This window comes from Bos mutus, chromosome 15 (assembly GCF_027580195.1).
Source record: "Bos mutus isolate GX-2022 chromosome 15, NWIPB_WYAK_1.1, whole genome shotgun sequence".
Classification (NCBI taxonomy): Eukaryota; Metazoa; Chordata; class Mammalia; order Artiodactyla; family Bovidae; genus Bos; species Bos mutus.
The window spans coordinates 52,460,566-52,480,531 of NC_091631.1; the positions used below are offsets into that span (position 1 = coordinate 52,460,566).

The 19,966-nt window shown below is 52.6% G+C and overlaps 1 protein-coding gene across 2 annotated transcripts in view; it reads left to right on the plus strand.

Annotated features, from left to right (window-relative positions):
* Positions 1 to 19,966, plus strand: part of BUD13 (BUD13 homolog) — a 145,517-nt gene that overhangs the window by 35,889 nt on the left and 89,662 nt on the right. The gene's annotated exons all lie outside the window — the stretch shown is intronic.

Sequence of the window (19,966 nt, forward strand, 5' to 3'; positions counted from 1 at the left end):
AGATGGGGAGAGGGTGGGCTGCTGCTCATTCTAAGCACCTTTTTGACAGGTGAAGAAAGAACATTTTTGACTGGCCAGCGTGAGATGGAGGAGGCAGGGCAGGGTATGTGGTGTCCTTAGGATGGAGAAAGGCTGCTAAAGGGCCGTTTTACCTCTGGTAGGTAGTGGGGAGCAGGTAGTAAGAACTCTGTGAGAGGACTTCCCTCGAACCATCAAGGTCCGGGTGAGTCCTGGGCCAGAACCATACCCAGGACAGGGAGTATCCTGTGTCCTCTTCTGTCAACCTTACATCAGAATGCAGAAGAGAGGCGGGCGCTTTGGGGACAGGTATGGGAGTTGGATGGCAGTCCTGGGGCAGGTAACTGGACCCTCACCCCCAGGGACATGAGCCCACAGAGAGGATTCAGGTGGGCACTTGGGCCCACTGGCTTTCTGGGCTGTGTTGCCACCAGCTTCTGTGCCTGACCCTGTCCTCTGTCCCTCGCTCTCGACTGAGTGCCCGTGCTTTGGCATATTGGCATGGTTCTGAGCTCTGGTGACTTAGAGTGTTGTGTCTGCCTCCGTGAATGTGAGAGGACTGCACTGGCTTTGCAGGGGAAGCAGGGGCTGCTGTGTTCCTAACACAGAAACAGGCTGCTCTGGCTGTAGCTTGTGGGGGGTTGGGGCGTGGGCCTGCTCAGGCCTGGTGTCTGCTGCCAGCCTCAAGTCCCACTCTGGATTTCTACTCTATGTGTGAAGTGTGTGAGCCCAAGCTCCGGCCCTTCAGATGCCTGTCCCTTCCTGCTTCCTTCTGCACACACACACACACACACACACTCTGGATCTCCACTGAGTGTATGAAGTATATGAACCCAAGCTCCGGCCCTTCAGATGCCTGTCCTTTCCTGCCACCTTCTGCACACACACACACACACACACACACACACACACACACACTCTGGATCTCCACTGAGTGTATGAAGTGTATGAGCCCAAGCTCTGGCCCTTCAGATGCCTGTCCTTTCCTGCTCTCTTCTCCACCCAGTGTGCACATACACACTCACACACACACACCCACCAGGTGTTATCTTGAGACAGAAGATTGACTGGCATCTTAGCTGTATAGATTTGCCAGTGGCTGACACTCTTTCAGAACCTGTAATGACAAAACAGTAATCTCAGAGTTGGAAGATACCTTAAAGGACTTCATACACTACCCTCTATCACACCAGTTAACTTAAAAGTATTTTCCATCAGTTCAGTTTATTAGCTCAACTGCTGTCCCAACTTCTGGTCTCATGGAGGGACAGTGCTATTTGTCTTAATCCTAGAATCAGAGTTGGAAAGTGTTATAAAGAGATCTAACCATCACACCCACTCTACTGCCAGAGTTCAAAGGCAAGTCGTGTTTGTGGGAAGGGCCACACCCACCCGTGTTTAAGCACTTTCCTCCCTGTCCCCACCTCCTGGGACAGAATGTATTCCATTCGTGGGCAGCTCCAGCAACATTCATGTGTGTTTCCTGTGGCTTCACCATTTGTCTGCGTTCTCCGTCTCGGAGCTTACAGAAATAGACTCAAAACCCCTTCTCTGCCTGACAGCACTTTGAATGTGTTGGGACACCCTTTTTCCCATACTCTACCTGCTTCCCTCCCTGGAGCCATAAGCTTAAGGTAATAGCAGGAGAGTTATGTATTGAAATTTGTATAAGAAAGGAAACAAAACAATTTTTATATAATAAGATGGTAGGAAATTACTCTTCATACTTAGAGGGTTTAATTGTGTTTACAGATGCTTTATACAGGGACTCTTCCCTCCCTTCACACCCAATCCAGCAGCAGAACTAAGCATGACCACCCAGCTAGAGGCTGACAGGAGAGGAGCAGGTGGGAGGAAGAGGATGAAGGACCGGAGGAGAGGATCAAGCGGGTTATAGGAGGGGTCTGGAGGCCTGCTCAAGTTAAGCTTGAAGGGTGGTCTCACGCTGGGTCAGAGCCATAAATAAAGAGCAGGGACAATTCAATAGGTTGGAGGAACTATTTACTCAATAAATAGAGAGCAGGGGGAACACAATAGGTTGGAGGAACTATTCAACAGACTAGCCCGGCCAGCATGGCCTCATGCTGGAGAAAAGTTAACTTGTGAGTCACAATGTGAGGAGCCTTTTTATGGGGACTAAGGAGAAAGTGCTGACGAAGGCAAACTCAAGCAACCTCCTGAGGTGCTGGGAGACCCCCAGGTTATGGGGCACAGGCTGGAAGGGCCTGTCTTCCCACTTCTGCTTCAGAACTCAGAATGCAGACTCACGGGATTTCCCTGGATGTGCAGCGACTGAAACTCCATGCTGCCAAGGCAGGGGGCTGGGTTCAATCCCTGGTCAGGGAATTAGATCCCACATGCCACAGCTAGGCGTTTGCATGCCTCAGCCTAAGATCCCATATGCCGCAACAAGGATCAAAGACCTTGTATGCTGCAACTAAGAGCCGGCACAGCCAAATAAATAAAATATTAAAAATAAAAGAATACAGACTTGCACTCCCGCTCCCAGGCACGCTGCTGCTCGCCTGTTCAGCCTTTCTCTGGGTCTCCATGGCACTTTGGACCCAACATTCATCATGCTGTTTTATGAGTTGTGAGCTCCTATGGCCAGAACTCTTACTCATTTTCTGATTATTATTTATTATTTGCTTATTCAGGTCTCTTACTCACTTTCAAATCTCCAGCTTGTAGCCTGAGGCACTACACCTCAGAACTAATAGCTTTCATTAATTTGGGCTACTATGCGCCAGGCCTCTCCATACATTAATCTCATAAAAACTGAACAAATCTGATGCTAATATTTTCATTTTGCAGATGAGGAAGCTGAGGCTAAAGACCACAGTGCTACCAAAGCCTATGCTCTCTGTCCAGTTGGATGAATGAGTCTTGAGGGAGTTGCTCTAGGTGAGAACAGGCCAAAGTTGGCTCAGTGCTTTCAGATACCCCCAACTCAGCTTAATCTCTGACCAGCTTGCTAGCTGATTATCATGTCTGCAACATGAGGTGAATGCCTAATTAACACATGGACCTCCTGTTACGCATTCATGGAGTGGCTCTGCCAGCCATCCCAGGCCCAGGGGCAGGGAGCTTGTAGCTTTTGTGGGAACCAGGGATGGGAAGCATGGTTTTCCCATTGTTGGCAGGGAACATGGAGGATACTGGGATCGCATGGGAGGCAGGCTGAGGACGAAGCCTTGGCTGCAGGATGTGTCCAGTCTCCTCAGTCTTCTGTCAGGGCCCCTAGGACCTGACCTGTGAGCCCTTCCCCTTACGGTCTGGACTTGTCACATCCTTTCGTCCAGTGCCACTGGTTCAGGCCTCTGTGCTTTTCCAGCTGCCGTCTCTGCCTGTTCTTCCTCCCCAACCAGAACCTCCTCCCTTAATTTCCTTCAGGGCCAAGCTCAGATGTCATTTCCTTTGTGGAGTTTTCCCTGGCCTCCTAGCTATGGGCAGAGAGGCAGAATGAAATGCCTCCTCTTCAGCTTACCCCCCATAACACTTGTTCATATCTGACTCTAGCGTTAACCTCTTTATGTGATAGTGAACGTGGCTTTTCCCCCCAGCCCGACTTAGAGCTTTCTAAAGTCAGATACCACAGTCTGCAGCATCCAACACGAAACCTGGCCTAGGCTTTACTGAATAGGAAACACACTTAATAAATATTTGCTGAATTCAACTAAATGCTTAGTTGAGGTTTTGTAAGACCTGGGCAAATGTGAACTTCCAGAATTCAACAGGTGATGTGCAAGTATAGGTAGAGCATTTTTGGAAATCTTTGTATTTTGTGATTCATATTTTTCCTTTTCATCATAATCCTCTCCTGCGGGAGGCAAAGGGGGATAACAATCCCAGTTTGGCCAGGGTTTCCCAGGTGGCACTAGTGGTAAAGAACCTGCTTGCCAGTGCAGGAGCTGTAAGAGATGCGGGTTCGACATATGGGTGGGGCAGATCCCCTGGAGGAGGAAATGGCAACCCACTCAAGTATCTTTGCCTGGAGAATCCCATGGACAGAGGAGCCTAGCAGGCTGCAGTCCTTGGGGTCACAGAGTCGGACACAACTGAAGGGACTTAGCACGCACATACATGCTGGGAGAGCCTTGGCATTAGGCTGGAGGGGAAGTGGTGGAGGCGTGGGACTGAGCCCAAGGGCCAAACAACCAGACCAGGAGCCCCTTGAGCGCAGGACGTGACTTCAGCTGCCTCAGCAGGGTCAGGCCATGTGCTTCACATGGGGGCAGGCGGCAGGCGCCTGAGCGTGGGAAGGCAGTGCAGGAAGAGCCCTGTGTGCCTGCCGGTTTCTCTCTTCCCACGGATCTCACACTGCTCTGTGGAGTAGTTAGTGCTGTCCGAGTGCCCCTCATGCCACCACTCTTGGTTCCTGGTGTAGATAGTGGGCGGTTGTATATTACTTTATACCCAATTTGTATTAACTTCTCTAAATGACAGAAGGTATAGGAATTCCCTGATTTCTGTGACTCCATTGTGTTTAGTAGCTCAGTCCTGTCTGACTCTTTGTGACGCTATGCACTACAGTTTGTGATCCTATGGCCACCAGGCTCCTCAGTCCATGGGATTTTCCTGAAAAGAATACTGGACTGGGTAGCCATTTCCTCCTCCAGGCGATCTTTCTGACACAGGGATTGAACCCTGTCTCCTGTGGCTCCTGCATTGCTGGTGGATACTTTACTGTTGAGCCACTGGGGAAGCCCCTTGACTCCACTCCCATCCCAAAGAAACACAATGGTCTCTATACCTCTGTGCATAGGTATCCTAACCCAGATGGGTAGAGAAGAAGGGTTTCCCTAGGAACCTTGCATCAACCAGGCAGTGGCATGAGAGGAAGGGATCCAGGAGTTCTGTGACCCCCAATTTAGGCTCTGACTCCCCTCCTTCATTTCTTAGGTTGAGGGGTGTGTGTGTGTGTGTGTCGTGTTGTGTCTTCGTTTATTGAGTTTTGCAGTTCAGGCTAGGGAGTCAGCTGGGGAAAAGCGGGTGTAAAGTAAAGGGGAGAGAGAGGCTTTGTAGAGGGCAGAGGCCACACCTCAGAACCAGGGTAGGCAACCGGTTGGGTAAGGCTGCCCAGGGCATGGGTGGATGCAGACTGCTCTGTGTTGCCACCTGCTGGGCACATGTGGAAACAACACTTTACTCCCTCGGGCTACCTACCCTTTTGCTGAGTTTTCTACAGTATCTTCTGTAGGTTCCTTTTGTCAAGCATTTCCTCTGATGGAAAGGACCTGCTTTCCCTCTCTCCCCAGGCAGGGCTGTCAAAAGACACCTCTGCTCTGGCCCAGGACAGGGCTCCTGTGTAGCCAAAAAGGGAGTAACTCTGGGAGAGGGTGGAGAGATTGCTTATCTCCATACTTGGAATTCCTCTATTCTTCTCAGGCTCTCAGGGAACCTGAACTTGGCTGTGATTAGGGAGAGCATTTAGTTTATCATCCCAGCCAGGACCACTGTGAGAGTGAACGGCATGTGAGCTCTTAATAACTGTGCTGAGACAGCGGGTGTAAACCAGGCCTCTCCCAGGTCAGTGACTGGCATTCACGGTGGGCCTGGTTCTGAGGGGCTTTCTTTTCCTGCCAAGGTCGGGTGTGGGGGGTGAGGGTGGCCGGCAGAGGCTGCTGCAGCACTAGCTGTATGTGCAGGCCTCGCTGTCTTTGGGGTTCCCTCTTGGCCACTCGGGCTGTGGGGGAGCAGAGAGCTGGATATGGTGGGTGAAGCTGGGTGTGGTAAAGGCTGGGGTCCCCTGAGTGACAGTGTAACAGAGAGCGAAGTCCATCCGGCTCATCTGAGCCAGATTTACAATGTGATGAGAGGGCTGTGTGCACCCTCTCGGGGTTGAAGCCCAAAGCCCCGAGGCCCGGTTTCTCTCTGCAGTTCGTGGGTTGGACTTTACCTCCCCTGAATCCTGGCAACTCTCATCCTGCCCCTTCAGGCAAAGACTGGGCAAGTGGTTTCTGGAGCTACCAGTCCTGGAGACTGGTGCCCTCCTAGGTGGATGAACACTTGACTGGAGGGTCCATGGATACCCTGGGCTGCTTAGGGGGGCCCTGGGATGTCTGGAATTCTCTGCCAGGTCGGCCTGACTGACCTGCAGTTGGGGAACACAGAGTAGCGTGGGATCCCGAGAAGGAGAAGGGCTCCCCTGGAAACATGCAGCCCTCCCTCCTCTCACCCAGCTTGAAATCTGGCAGCAAGACCCTACTTCCCTCTTTTCCGTCTGGGGGACTTCCCTCCCTTGCACCCCAAGGGCAGGGTTGGGAGACCCTGTTCCTTGGGAGGAAGGAATTTCTGTGGTGGGACAGGGTCCTTCCCCCTACTCTGGCCTGGGGAAGGCCTCCCAGCCCCACCCGACTCCATCTTCCCTTCCCACCCACCTGAAGGCAGAGGCCAGTGTCTGACTTTGCAGACCGCGTGTGGGTGATCATGCCCCTGCTCCTCGCCCTTTTGTGCTCAGTGACAGCAAAGGGGAGGCGTTCTCAGCAGGCTGTGGGGTGCGCTGCCAGCCTAAGCAGAGAATTCTGGAGCAGCAATGGGTATCCAGGGCAGCCTTGGGATTACCATGGCAACAAGCGATAGTGGTGGGGAGGCGGGGTTGGAGCTGAATTCCTGGGGTGGTCAGAGAGGGGCTAGAGGGTAAGAAGGAGAGAGAAACCCCCCGAAGCCTCCTGACAGAGGGCAGTGTGCCCCTGCTTGTTGCCCCTGCTCCGTCAGAACCCACACTCCTGGCATGGCCCACAAAGGCACCCCGCTGAGCTGGGGCAGAGGGTCTGCTGGTGTGTGGGGCGGTGGCTGCTCTCGAGGGGAGTGGGGGAACCAAACTCAGCAGTGGACATTTGTTTTCTAGATCCATCTGAAGAATGGCCATGGGTTTTAGACTGCTCCAGCCGGCTTCCTATCTGGGGGACCCTGAGCCATCAAAGTTAACCTAGACTAGCAACCGGGGATCAATTACATGCCCGTAACATGCTTTGCAACTACCCCTTAACAAAAAGCAGCCTGTTTGGAAAAATAAAAGGAATGAAAATGCTTTTCTGATCTCTGGAGCCGCTGGGCCAGTGAGACCCCTCCCTCCACGGTGTCTTTGCCCACTCCTCATTCATTACCTCTGTAGTTTAGGCAAGACTGGGTTAACCCTTCAAGTGTCGGGTTTGTGGTGAGGGGTGGCTGCCGTTGCCTTCTCCAGACAAGCCCTCCTCCCAGACTGTTCTCAGGAGCGCAGAGTGGGCCAAGTCCAGTGCCTGCCAACCTCCTCCCCACCCTCCCTCTGGCTGCCAAATCTGACTTTGATTAGCGTGTGGAGGGGGAAGAAAGCAGGAAAATAGAATATTAAAATCTTAATTCAATTTAAAGCACTGTCATTCACAGGCATGCCAAACAGTGAGATGACTAATTATTATGCAAATGAGGCAGATAGAAAAGTGATTAATAATTGCACAAATTAAAAATTATTGTAAACATCCTGTGACGAGCGATAAGTCCGTTGGAGAGGCGAGGGCGGTGGGCTGGGGAGGCCATGGTGGAGCCAGCTCCTGCATCCTTATTTCCTCATTAGGAGGATTTAATTAGCGCCAATGATGGGGCTCAGTGTTCCTAGGGGCGAAGGAGTGGGGGCTGGCCGTGCTGATCTGCAGGCCCCCTCCTGCTCCTCCTCAGTGCCCGGCGGCCGCACTGGACTGGCTGGACAGGGGTGGAGGTTGGGGACACAGGCCAGTCACCCTGAAGGATAGGTGTCGACAGCTCCTCTGCTGCCTGTACCAGCTGCTCCCTCAGGTCTGGGTCGGCGGTGATGGAGAGCAGGCCTTTGGGTGCTGGGCATATCCTGGGTCAGCCACAGGCCTAGTGAAGGGACACACAGAGCAGCCCTGGAAGTTCAAGTGAGGGTGGACAGGGGCACACTGTTGCCTGGATCCAGGGTTCCCCAGTTCTAGGGGGTGTGGCATGGAGCCTTGAGCTGAGTGACTCCCCCAAGTCCACACCTCCCTAGACGGGCCTGTGTAACAGCTGCTTCATTGGCCAAGCTTCTCTGGCCTGGCAGCACTACTGGGGCTTTCTAGGGCAGGCCACTCTCCATCGGCTGAAACAGGGCAGCAGCTGGATTCTCTTTAACAAAACATGCCCACTAGCTGGAGTGCAGCTGCCTCCCACCGCCTCTGGAGCCCGGAGCCCTGAGCAGGTGTGGACGGGGCTGTGGCCAGGCCTGGGGCAGGTGGCTGATCCATCCCGCTGCTCTCCCCAAGTCACCATAGGCCTCAAGGAGGTGGTCTTCCATGTCCAAAGAAGGCCACAGAACAGGTCAGCAGGTCAAGGGCCTGGTGAGGGGCTCTGATCACACAAAGGGGCAGTACATGCTGGAAACAGGGAAGGCTCCTGGGGGAGGCTGGGGTTGGGAGGATGCAGAAAAGAGGGTGGGAAGTGGGGAAAAGGGACAGCAGGGTCATCCAAGTTTTCATTTCCTCCCAAGGATCCCAGATTCCCCAGTAGCCTTTACCAGGCAGGGCTAAGAAGCTGAGGTTTGTTTTGCACAGGCTGGAGGTCTAGTCTGTGCGCCCCCAAATTTCTCTTCCTAAGTCTGGAATACATATCCACCCCCCAGCCCCCATGGGCTTAGCCCCCATTAGTGCAGGCTTAGTGACTGCCCGCACACAGCCCTGTCACCATGGGCAGCACTGGCTGATGTCCCCCATCCTGGTATCCTGTCTTCACTCCATCCCTATTCTGATTCCTGGAGAAGGACACTGTTTTCCTACTGGGATTCCAATGATAACTTCCTGAAACCTCCTAGTCTCTGAAGCCCCTTCCTTCACTGGGAGCTGTTTGACCACCAGGTACTGACCTTTCACAACCCTTGCCCCCTGTCTCCTTGACCTCTACTGACACCTGTCTGTGATGCTCCTGAACTGAGCTTGGGTTTTTTTTTTTTGGCTGTACTTTCATGCATTGGAAAAGGAAATGGCAACCCACTCCAGTGTTCTTGCCTGGAGGATCCCGGGGACAGGGGAGCCTGGTGGGCTGCCATCTATGGGGTCGCACAGAGTCGGACATGACTGAAGCGACTTAGCAGCAGTAGCAGCAGCAGCATGGCTTGTGGAATCTTGATTCCCTGACCAGGGGCCAAACTCCTGCCCTCTGCAGTGAAAGCGTGGAGTTTTAACCAGTGGACCGCCAGGGGAGTCCCCTATCCTGGGTTCTTACTCTGTTTTTTTCTTTGTGTTGGGTGTTCCCATCAGGGATTTTCTGATGAGGTTGCTGATTCTGTGTGACCTCAGGCAAGTTGCTCTACTTTCTCTGTATCTGTTTCTTCGTTGTCATGATGGGGACGATACTACAACCTCCTGAGAGATCAGTTTATCCTTTCATGAGTTTTTAAATTTATCCTTTCCCATGAGTACCTACTCATTCGTTCAGTCACTTCCATGTTCCAAGGGCTGGCGATGAAAAGCTGCAGACAGTCTCTAGGATTCGTGGGAGACAGACAAGGGAGGAGCATGCGCAGAGGCCCAGGGGAGCGAGAGGATCAGAAATTTAGAGATTGACAAGGAGTTATGAGGGACTGGAGGACAGGTTGTGTTAGGGAGCCACTGGGCTGAAGGACATTGTGTTCCATGGAATTTTGATAGTATTTTGTGGACTCTGAGATGGCAAGAGCGGGCTTTGTGCAGGAGGCAGGGATGACCAGAATGGTTGTGGAAAGACCGCTTCAGTAACACTGTGGAGATGGGCAAGACCAGAGGCAGGGTCCCAACCCCGCGGCGATCTGCCTGCAAGTGAACTGTAGCTGTGTCATGGGGCCCGAGCAGGAGGAGATGGACATGTCATGAGGCAGAAAAGGCGGGATCTGGCCTCCTGAGTGGTCATGAGCAGAGCTGGGTCCAGGCTTCTGGTGTGGAGGGGTGCTGTTCTCTGAGAAGAGGAGGGATATGGGGCAGAAGAAGAGATGACGGTGTTGTTGGGGACACCTTGGGGGTGAGGATTGTGTTTGATGAAGTCACTTGGGACGTAGAAGATGTTGAAAACCTGCTCATTGATATTGAACGTGCTCAAGTTCGGGGCTTTGTCTGTCTTGTCTTTTTTTTTTTCTGTCTGATCATATCTAGATCTTTATAAGGAGCCTGACCCTTTCCTGGAGGCTGACCTCAACCTTCCCCTGATCTCAACCTTCCCCTTCCGACCTTTCTGTAGTGGGCATCTGCACTGCGTGCCTGCGTGTAGCAGGACTCTGAAGCTAGCCTCTGACACTCAGTTGTGCCTGCATTCCCATTGCCTCCTCCGCAGGCTCCTGTGGGATCGTGGGTTCCCACTCAAGAGCCTGTGGCCTGGCTTGGGTTGCTGTTAACCTCCCTCCAGTGCTGCAGCCACAGAGAGGGAGGTCGTTCTCTATAAGTACCTTCCAGATCCCTGTGCTCCAGCTCCAGGAACACAGAGGAGGCCTTGTGGTTGATGAGCCCCCTGCCAGCCACGCTGCAGGTCTCACGGCTTCAGCCCTGAGAGGGTCCTTGCTGCCAGCAGTCCCACGTCCCAGAGCCCTGGGTATTCTCTCACCTGGGGGTGGATGTAGGGGTCCGACTCTGGGGCCCTGACAGCAGGCAGGGTCCCAGCAGTCCAGTGGAGCCGCTCCCCCTTCAGGACTGGTTTTCTGAACCAGGCTGCACAGTTCCTGAGGCTGCTGCCACACTGCAGAAGAGCAAGTCGGTGACCGCTGCCCAAGGTCCAGCTGCTTACTCCCTCCTCTGGGGCAGTGTGGGCCAGAATTAGGCTCCCGGGTAGACTCCCTTCCGCACCCCCTACCCCAGGCTCCCCATCAAGAGAAGAGCAGCTAAGAGTGAGTGCCTTGTGGAAGCTGTGATGAGGAGCCCCTGGTGGCCCCCAGAGGGCCCCAGTGGGCACTGTGCCCTGCAGTCCCAGGTTGCCCTGGGGATGCCTGGGGCTGTGCTTTTGCTCCCAGTGACACCCAGAGAGTTTCCCAGTAACCTTTTCAGTGTCTCCAGTGGCCCCTTTGTGTCCTTATTGTGCCCTAGTATCTCTCCAGTGGAGACCCTGTAAGGCCCCCAGCACTCGTGGTGGGGATCCCAGGAACACTCCAGTACCTACCAGGTAGCTCCCAGTTGTGCCCAGGATGCTCCCACCCTGGACACCTCACAGTATCTCAGCGTGTGCCCAGGAGGATGCGGTGTTCCCCCCAAATGTTCCAGCATGTTCCCAAGAATGTGCCGACACAAGGCCCCAAGATCCCACTGTTCCTGCAGGGTTTCCGGTAGACTCTTGCTCCCAGAGTGCCAGGGCCAGCTAGGGATGGTGCCGAGAGGAGGGTCTGTGGCCCCTCCACTGCCCGGCCTTGCCCCCCAAGGGGGAGAGAGTTTCTCCAGTGGGAAGGGGTGGGAAGGAGAGGGGGTAGAAACTAACATTTGCTGAGTGCCAGCTGTGTCTTAAGCATTTTGTCTGCTGCCATAAACCACAGGGTGGGTGGTTTCCCATGTTAGAGAAACTGTTACCTGGAGAAGTTCAGTGATTTTTCTCAGAGTCAGTAAGAGGCAGGGAGCGATCTGAAGGCAGATGTGTGGGCTCTGACTCCACTACTGCCTGTCCAGAGCCTCAGAGAACCAGGGAGGAGGCAGTTCCTGACCAGAGATCCGTGGGGGGTGGGGGCAAGGTGGGGCAGCCTCCCAGACAGGTGGGCTCTAGGCTCCTTCCTGTCCTTACTTTGTTGTCTTCATTCCCAGGAAAGAAAGGACGGGGCCTACAGTTTCTTTGGAGTGAAGCTCTGGTTCCTTGGAGCATCGATGCTCTCAGGCAAGCTGCAGGTGTCAGATCCACCCCTTCCAGTTTCCCAAGCCCTTTCAGGTTCCAGATGTTACAGCCATGGCCCACCACACCCGCAGGCCAGTCCCGGGGTCAGCCTGAGGTTCTGGGCTCATTCTTGGAACCTGCCCACAGTCCAGGTTCCAGGTGGTGTGGCGGCCTCCCCGTTCCTCCCCCTGCTTGCTGTAGCTGCTCCTTCCTTGCTGCCTATATCAGTGGCCCGTCTGCCTCTCTCCCACTGGCCGCCTTCCCCGGCATGGGAGACACTTGCAAGGTGACTTTGAACAGTGCAGACTCAGTGGGAGCAGGTATGGAGCAGCCTTGCAGGTAGGGAAATGGGGGCCAGACTGGGTCCCTCTGCCCTTGGAAGCATGGGTGGAAGGGCAGAGAGGACAGGGAGCCAGAGGTTGAGAGTATGACTGGGGGGTTTCTGTGCTGGCGGGCTGGGCTTCCCAGGTGGTCAGTGGTAAAGAACCCGCCTGCTAGTGCAGGAGCCACAGGAGACTCGGGTTTGATCCCTGGGTTGAGAAGATCCTCTGGAGGAGGAAATGGCAACCCACTCCAGTGTTCTTGCCTGGAGAATCCCAGGGATGGGGGAGCCTGGTGGGCTGCCGTCTCTGGGGTTGCACAGAGTTGGACACGACTGAAGCAACTTAGCAGCAGCAGCAGCAGGCAGTTTAGAGATAGATTGCTAGGTTCATATCTCTCGGTTCATATCTCTGTCTCTCTCACCTTGGACCCATTAGAGTCTGGGAACCCCAATTTAAAGGCAACCAGTAATGTTACTTACTTGTCACATAGTAAATGCTCAGTTAAAAAAATCCTGGTGGAAGGTGCACTTTTTCGCATGGATGTTACACTTCAGATACTCATACTTGCATGTGTATGTGGTGCGTGGGCTTTCCCTGTGCTCTGCCCTTCCCTGCTTTGCTCTTTCCTGTTGCCTCTAGAGGGTTGGGTGGAGGTGGGGAATCTCCTGACCAGTCTAGCTCCTGGGGCTGGAGGTGCTAAGTGCTGCTCAGGAGAGTCAGGTTCAGAGGGGAGGGAGCTTAGCCTAGGGCAGGGGAGCCAGAGTCTGGCAGGGAGGTTGGGGGGCGGGTGGGGAGGAAGGAGGACTGGGAGGGTGGCCAGGGGTGTAGCAGGCCCTGCATCTCAAGACTGCAGAGCCTTGAAGCATTTGGGTGGCTGCCTTCCCGCTGGAGCTCACCCATCCATCCTCCTCGCAGAAGACCCAGCCGTGCCTCTGTCAGGGCCCTGGCCCAGGAGTGTGTGGGCGTCTGCCCTGCCACTTGCCTCTGGGGGAGATTTTTGGCAGGAGTAGAGGGGTTTTGGGCTCTCAGGTGAGCTCCTCCAGCTGGTTTACCCTAAACAGGGAACAGTTTGGTGAGAATGGGAGACAGTTGTGAGGCAAGCATTGATGGAGTCTGTGGGTCTCTGCCCCTTCCGGGAGGTATCAGGGACAGGATGGCCTCTGGGAGCTTCTGCAGGAGAGGCCTCTCTGCTAAGAGGCTTTGGGGTGGGGCATCCTGGCCTCAGGAGCTGGGGTTGGCTGGCCAGTCTGAGGGACGGGCTCCTTATTCTGTGTCCTCTCTGCGCCCTACTCCTCCCTGCGGCCTTTTGCCCTGACAGGGACAGGAGAAGGTGGGGAGAAGGGAGATGATCCCTGACCACAGTGGTATCTCTGGTGACAGTGAATTGAGGACTAAAAATCAATAATGCTGATATATGCCAGCCATGCTTAATTACAGAATAACTAAGGACAATCAGATTAAAAATTCAGTAAAAAGGGACTTTTCCAGTGGCTCAGTAGTAGAGAGTCTGCCTGCCATGCAGGGGTCATGGGTTTGCTTCCTGACCCGGGAGATCCCACATGCAGTGGAACAACTAAGCCCGTGCTCCACAACAAGAGAAGCTGAGGCAGTGAGAAGCCCGTGTGCTGCAGGTAGAGAGCAGCCCCTGCTCACTGCAGCTAGGGAAAAGCCTGCCCAGCAGTGGAGACCCAGCACAGCCAGAAATAAATAAATTATTTTTAAAAATCGTTAAAAATATTGGCCAGGGGCCTCAGATTTGTGCCCCCTTCCCACACCCTCAATATAAAATAAATCTCTCTGTACCTGTATAGCTTCTACTGAGCATTTCTCAATGGAAGAAATGCATGTGGGGCAGGCAGCTTACTTCCCCCAAGTCTGGTTCCCTCACCAAATACCCCTGGAAAATGGGTGGGAGCACATGGGGAAATACTGAGAGAAAGAAAGGCCATGGTGTGGGCAGGGCCCGCGTCAGGTAGGGGGCTCTGCTCCCCGCTCCCACCTCCCCCTCCCCTCAGTGAGAGTGAGGAGAACAGGCGCCTGGGAATGTTTATGAGCCTCTTGCTTCTCTTTTTCTTTTCAATTACAATGATATCTCAGGTAATTAACTACTAATAACCTTGTAAATTTAAAATGGATCCTCTCCCTTTTGGCCATCTCAGGAAGACTTAAGTCACAAGGAGTCAGCGGTTTGGAGGAAAGGGGACTGGGTGGTGGGGGTGCAGAAGAGAAGGTAAGAAGACCTGGGAGGGTGTCCAGAGCTGGTTCCTGGTCAGAGCTCCAGGCTGCAGGAGAGGAGAGACTACCGGGAGAGGCCTCATGGCCGTGGGAGTCCAGGGGCACTGAAATCACTTCCGCCCAACACATTCCCAGATGACACCCCGTGTCACCCCAAAGCAGCACTTGGCTTGGGAAGAGAGCTCGAGGGCCCAGCACACTGGACTTTTATTATGGTCCAGTACTCAGCCTAAGGCATTGACCTCTGAGGAACCGTCACTCGTGATCCTGGAAACACAACCTGCTAAGTGATGGTCTCTTCTCCCACCTCCACTTTTTCCCAATCTTAGGGATTTGAGATCTCTTCAGAAAGAGAATAAGCTTCTCATTCTGATTGGTTAAACATTTGTCAAAAGTCAGGCATCTGGATGAGGAATCTGTGATCTTTTTCAGTTCAAAAGATGTATTCATTTGACAACTTACCAAGTGCAGCCCAGGTCTTAGTGATACAAAGATGAGGAAAGATATAGTCCTGTCCTCAAGGACCTTGTGGTTTCATGGCCAGAATCTGACAAATAAACACATAATTAGAACATAAATTATGTAGAGCGCAGGCAGAAAGATACCTGACCGTATATAAGGGTATGGGAATCCTGGAAGGCTCTACAGAGAAAAGGGTATTTGAACTGGACCTTGTCGGGTGAGGAAGAGTCTGCTAGGTGGGGAACACAGAGAACAGGAGGACCATTCCAGCAGAAAGAATAGCATGGAAGGAGACGGCATGGCTCCTGGGGGAACATGCTTTGATATGGATGGAACAGTGACTATAGGGATGAGGCAGTGGCTGGAAAGAGAAGCAGAGCCGGATCATGAAGAGTTGGTAGGATTTCTTCTGAGAGGTGACCTCCTGGCCCGTGGGAACTTAGCCAGGGGGCGCCACTTAGCCACAGCTGGATGCCTAGGGAGACTCCAGCCTTGTGACATTAGCTCCAGGAAGGTTTGGCAAGGAGTTCTCATTGCCCTGCTCTCCTCTTTCCATTTTTTTTTTTTTTTAGAGTTAAAGAAGAGGTTGGCGCGTGGGGTGAGGGGACAGCTAGAGATTTCAGGGTAAATAGGTCCCCTGGTTTGATTTCTGTCTGTCCCACAGTGCTTTGCAATCATTTGGAGACTTTGAACAGTGAGTCCCAGGGTGTGTGAGGGCCTCTGCTCCCTGCCTGGGGAACCCACTGCTCAGAAGTTGGGACTCTCTGTTTCCAGAGAATCTGCTATTCCAAGATGGGTCCCTGAGCTTGGTCTGGTGATACCCACTTTCCTTAGCTCCTGCAAGAGGTCTGGGTGAAGGTGGGTGGTGCAGTTCTTAGCAGGTTGACTGCTGAGGGACACCACCCCTGTCCAGGAGGAGTAAGATGACCTTTTGGAGCTCCAACCCTAAGATTTGGGGGCTAAAGCCATCCTGGGGGCCATCAGCCTGCTCTCCCAACAGACCTGGTCACCACCTGCAGACCCCGTGGTCCCTGGAGGGCAGCATCATTATCTTCTGAGTAGGGCCTCAACAGTCTGAGCCTCCCTTCTCTTGTCCCCCTTCCTGCTGTTTCATTTTTTTTTTTTTTTTCAAGACAAACAGCCGCAAAGCTCCATCTCTTAATGAAACTGTTTGATGTTGATTAATTATGCAGCTGCCTCATTTGCATGCACAGGCTGTGGCTTTCCAGCTTCTCTCCTACCCTCCTCTGCAGGAGCCCTCTGTGAGTCTCAGGCAAAAGGGATACCTGGTAACTCCAGTGTCTGCCCACTCCCAGGCCAACCTCCCATCACCCCATATCTACAGTGGGTGGCAGAGGCTGGATTGCAGGGTCACAGTTGGGGTCGCCAGGTGGGGATATGTGCTGTGAACTCTTGAACCTAAGAAGATGGGGTGCTTGGGTCTTACCTGGCTGCTCTCCTTTACTTACCAACTGTTTGGCCTTAGACAAGCCATCAACCCCTCTGATGTCAGTTGCCTTTTCTGTAAAGTGGGAGCCAGATTAACACCACCCCAATGGGCCATATCTCGTGTGTCTGTCTATCTCCGGTGTCAGGAACAGTGCTACTTGAAGTGGGTTTTTGAATGATTGGCTGGATCAGATCTTGGGATCTTTTTAAGATGTTATTCCAGGGTTCCATGGGATCTCCACTTGTGCCAGAGTCCCCATTCCCACCTGCTGTAACCAAGGCCCTTTAACTTCTAATGGTCACAGCATTGATGCAGCATCCACCATTTTAGAATCCTGTCCTCAACAAGGAGACCCTCCAGGGCCTTGCACCCACACACCAGAGGACTCTGTTTTGGGGGAGATATAGTAGGAAGAATGGTGTGGTTCATGGACTAAGCCCCTGGTAGAGGCCATGGCTTGTGCTGAGGCCAAGGTCATGGAGAAGGGACCAAGAGTCTGTGATGTCCCCGAAATTCATGTACATGTCGGGCCAGGTAGGAGGAATCTTGTCAAGTGGGCTTTGGAAGGGCAAAATTCACACTGAGTTACAAAGAATGGAATCTGAGCTATCATGGAAGATGGAAGAGAATTTGGGGTTTCCAGGCAGTGAATCTCAAGCTTTCTGGGATCCAGGAACCCTTCAGCTATGGATTTCTATTCCTACAAAATGTGTATTTGTTCCTGTAAGCCCAAAAGTATATTGAGGGCCTTCTTGGGGCTCTTGGACCCGAGGCAAAGGACTCTACTCTGGTCTTGGCAAAAAAAAATCTGGGGTTCTTAGAAAACCAGAGGGAACAACAGGTACAGTGGGAGCCAGAGGGCCTGCCCAGGGTCTCTGTGGGGGTCTGAGTGGTCTGGGGAGGGACAGAATTCACCGTGGGAAGAAGCTTTCTCTGAAGACCAAGGAGTGGCCCTTGGGGGCAAAGGGCAAGCAGGCTGCTGCAGAAGAAACACAGGAGCTGAAGGAGAAAGGGCCCTGATGTGGCCCGTGGGGGCAGGGGTGGAGATGGAAGCAAGATCAAGGAAGAATGCCCCATCTTGGAATGGTGGTGAAACCCCAGGCAGAGCCATGAGGCTGCGGTGAGAAGGCCTCCAGAGTGGGGCAGGGAAGGCCTGGAAAGTTAATACCTGGGCTACAGTGTTCAGAGTGAAGAGGCCAGGAGTCTAGAGGGAACCAGGGAACTGAGACAAGACCATGCCTTCATCTCCTCACTGATGCACACTTCAGAGAAACGTGCAATAGGTGTGGACAGGGAGATGGACGTGGAGAGGTTAGGAACCAGATTCAGTGAGATGTAGGGGAGACACTTGTGGAGGGAAGGAGCCAGGATTTCAAGTCAAGTCTGTGTGACTGCAAGCCCTGCTCTGTCCGCCCTACACCATCTGTACTCGGTTCTTGGTTCTTCCGTGGGGCCTCATGCTCCAGATGCCACTGTCTATCTTTCCTCTACAGTCAGCAGTCAGGTGTGTTCAGAACGGTGGTCAGAGGGTTTCCTTGTCTCTAATCCATGGTCACTGGGCTTTGGGACCCTGCTGTTATTGTGGGTGCCCAGTTGGCAGTAGCTTGGTTTCTGAAAAATTGCCAGAGAAAGGATTAGAATAAGAGCTTCAGAAGGATGGCATTTCTTGGCTAAGCACATTCAAGAAACCAAATGAGAGACAGTTTTGGGTGTTGGGAAGTGTACCAAATGGGGAGCCGGTGAACTGGGGCTTGGTGCTAGTCTGCTGGTAGCTGTCTGATAGGTCTTTGGTGAGTTACTTTCTCTCTTTAAGGCCTCTGTTTTTTAAACTGTAAATGGGATAATTATCCATTCATCCACCATCCATCTGCCTGTCCACCCATTATTGTCCCATCCATCATCCATCCATCCATCCAGGCAGCAACATTTATTGAATGCCAGCTCTAGGATGGGTGCTGTAGGCAGCAGTGGGCTTATACAGGAATGACAGAGCTGCCATGGTCCCTTCCCTTGTGAATGTTAGAGTAGACCAAAGAAGAAACACATGGGGAAAAAAGTCTGTCTCCCAGGTTGTTTGGAGACTAAAGTAATGAGATACCATGGGAAGGGGCTTTGTATCATGAAGCGCTTTCTTGGTAGGAGTTCTTGTTATTACAGAGGTTCAGTCCAGCCAAGAGCTAGTGCAAGTAAAAGTGTTAGCCGCTCATCTGTGTCCAACTCTTTGTGACCCCATGGATTGTAGCCTGTCAGATTCCTATGACCATGGAATTCTCCAAGAAAGAATACTGTAGTGGGTTGCCATTTCCTTCTCCAGAGGAACTTCTCAACCCAGGGATCAAACCCAGGTCTCCTGCATTATAGGCAGATTCTTTACCATCCGAGCCACCAGGGAAGCGCAAGAGCTAGAGAGGCCTTCAGGTCATTGAGCCTATGATTCAAAGTGTTTAGTCCCATACTCCTCCATTCCCTCCCTGTTATCCACCTCAGCTAAGCCCTGGAACCACTCCAGCTGTGCTGTCCCTGTGGGAGGGAAAGGAAGCCTTGGTGATCAGCTGTGTCCCAGTCCTGGCAGGGGGGTATGGGGGAGAGCTGAGCTGATTGATACTGATGAGCAGTACTGAACCTTGGCCAAGCTGGAGAGGCAGATGAAGGGAGGGGGTGTGTGTGTGTGTGTGTGTGTGTGTGTGTGTGTGTGTGTGTGTGTGTAGTTTGAGGGTGCTCCCGATGAGGGTGTCATAGATTCTCCAGGAACTGGTCCTGATGTAACCCCTCTCTCATGCCACTCTTGGCTGTGTCCAGCCAGTGCCACTTGTGAATGCACAGTGGAGAGGGCAGAGCTATGGTAGAAGAAGAAGAGGATGGTCCAGAGGGAAGACCCTTCCAACAGTGATCTTCTCCAGATTCAGGGGAGGGAGCCTACTTACTTTCAATGTTTTTAATACTTGAATTAAGTTGATTTACAATGTTGTGTTAGTTTCAGGTGTACAGCCTAATGATTCAGTATTTTTGCAAATTATACTCCCTTCAGTTCAGTTGCTCAGTCGTGTCCAACTCTTTGCGACCCCATGAATCGCAGCACGCCAGGCCTCCCTGTCCATCACCAACTCCCGGAGTTCACTCAGACTCACATCCATCGAGTCCGTGATGCCATCCAGCCATCTCATCCTCTCTCATCCCCTTCTCCTCCTGCCCCCAATCCCTCCCAGCATCAGAGTCTTTTCCAATGAGTCAACTCTTCGCATGAGGTGGCCAAAGTACTGGAGTTTCAGCTTTAGCATCATTCCTTCCAAAGAAATCCCAGGGCTGATCTCCTTCAGAATGGACTGGTTGGATCTCCTTGCAGTCCAAGGGACTCTCAAGAGTCTTCTCCAACCCCACAGTTCAAAAGCATCAATTCTTCGACGCTCAGCCTTCTTCACAGTCCAACTCTCATACCCATACATGACCACAGGAAAAACCATAGCCTTGACTACACGGACCTTTGTTGGCAAAGTAATGTCTCTGCTTTTATAGGGTATTAAAAGATAGTGGGTATAATTCCCTGTGTTATACAGTATATTCTTTGTGCTTATATATTTATATATAGTAGTTTGCATATGTTAATCCCATACCCCTGATTTGTCCCTCTCCCCTCCCCTCTTCCCTTTGGTAATCGTATGTTTGTTTTCTGTATCTGTGAGTCTATTTC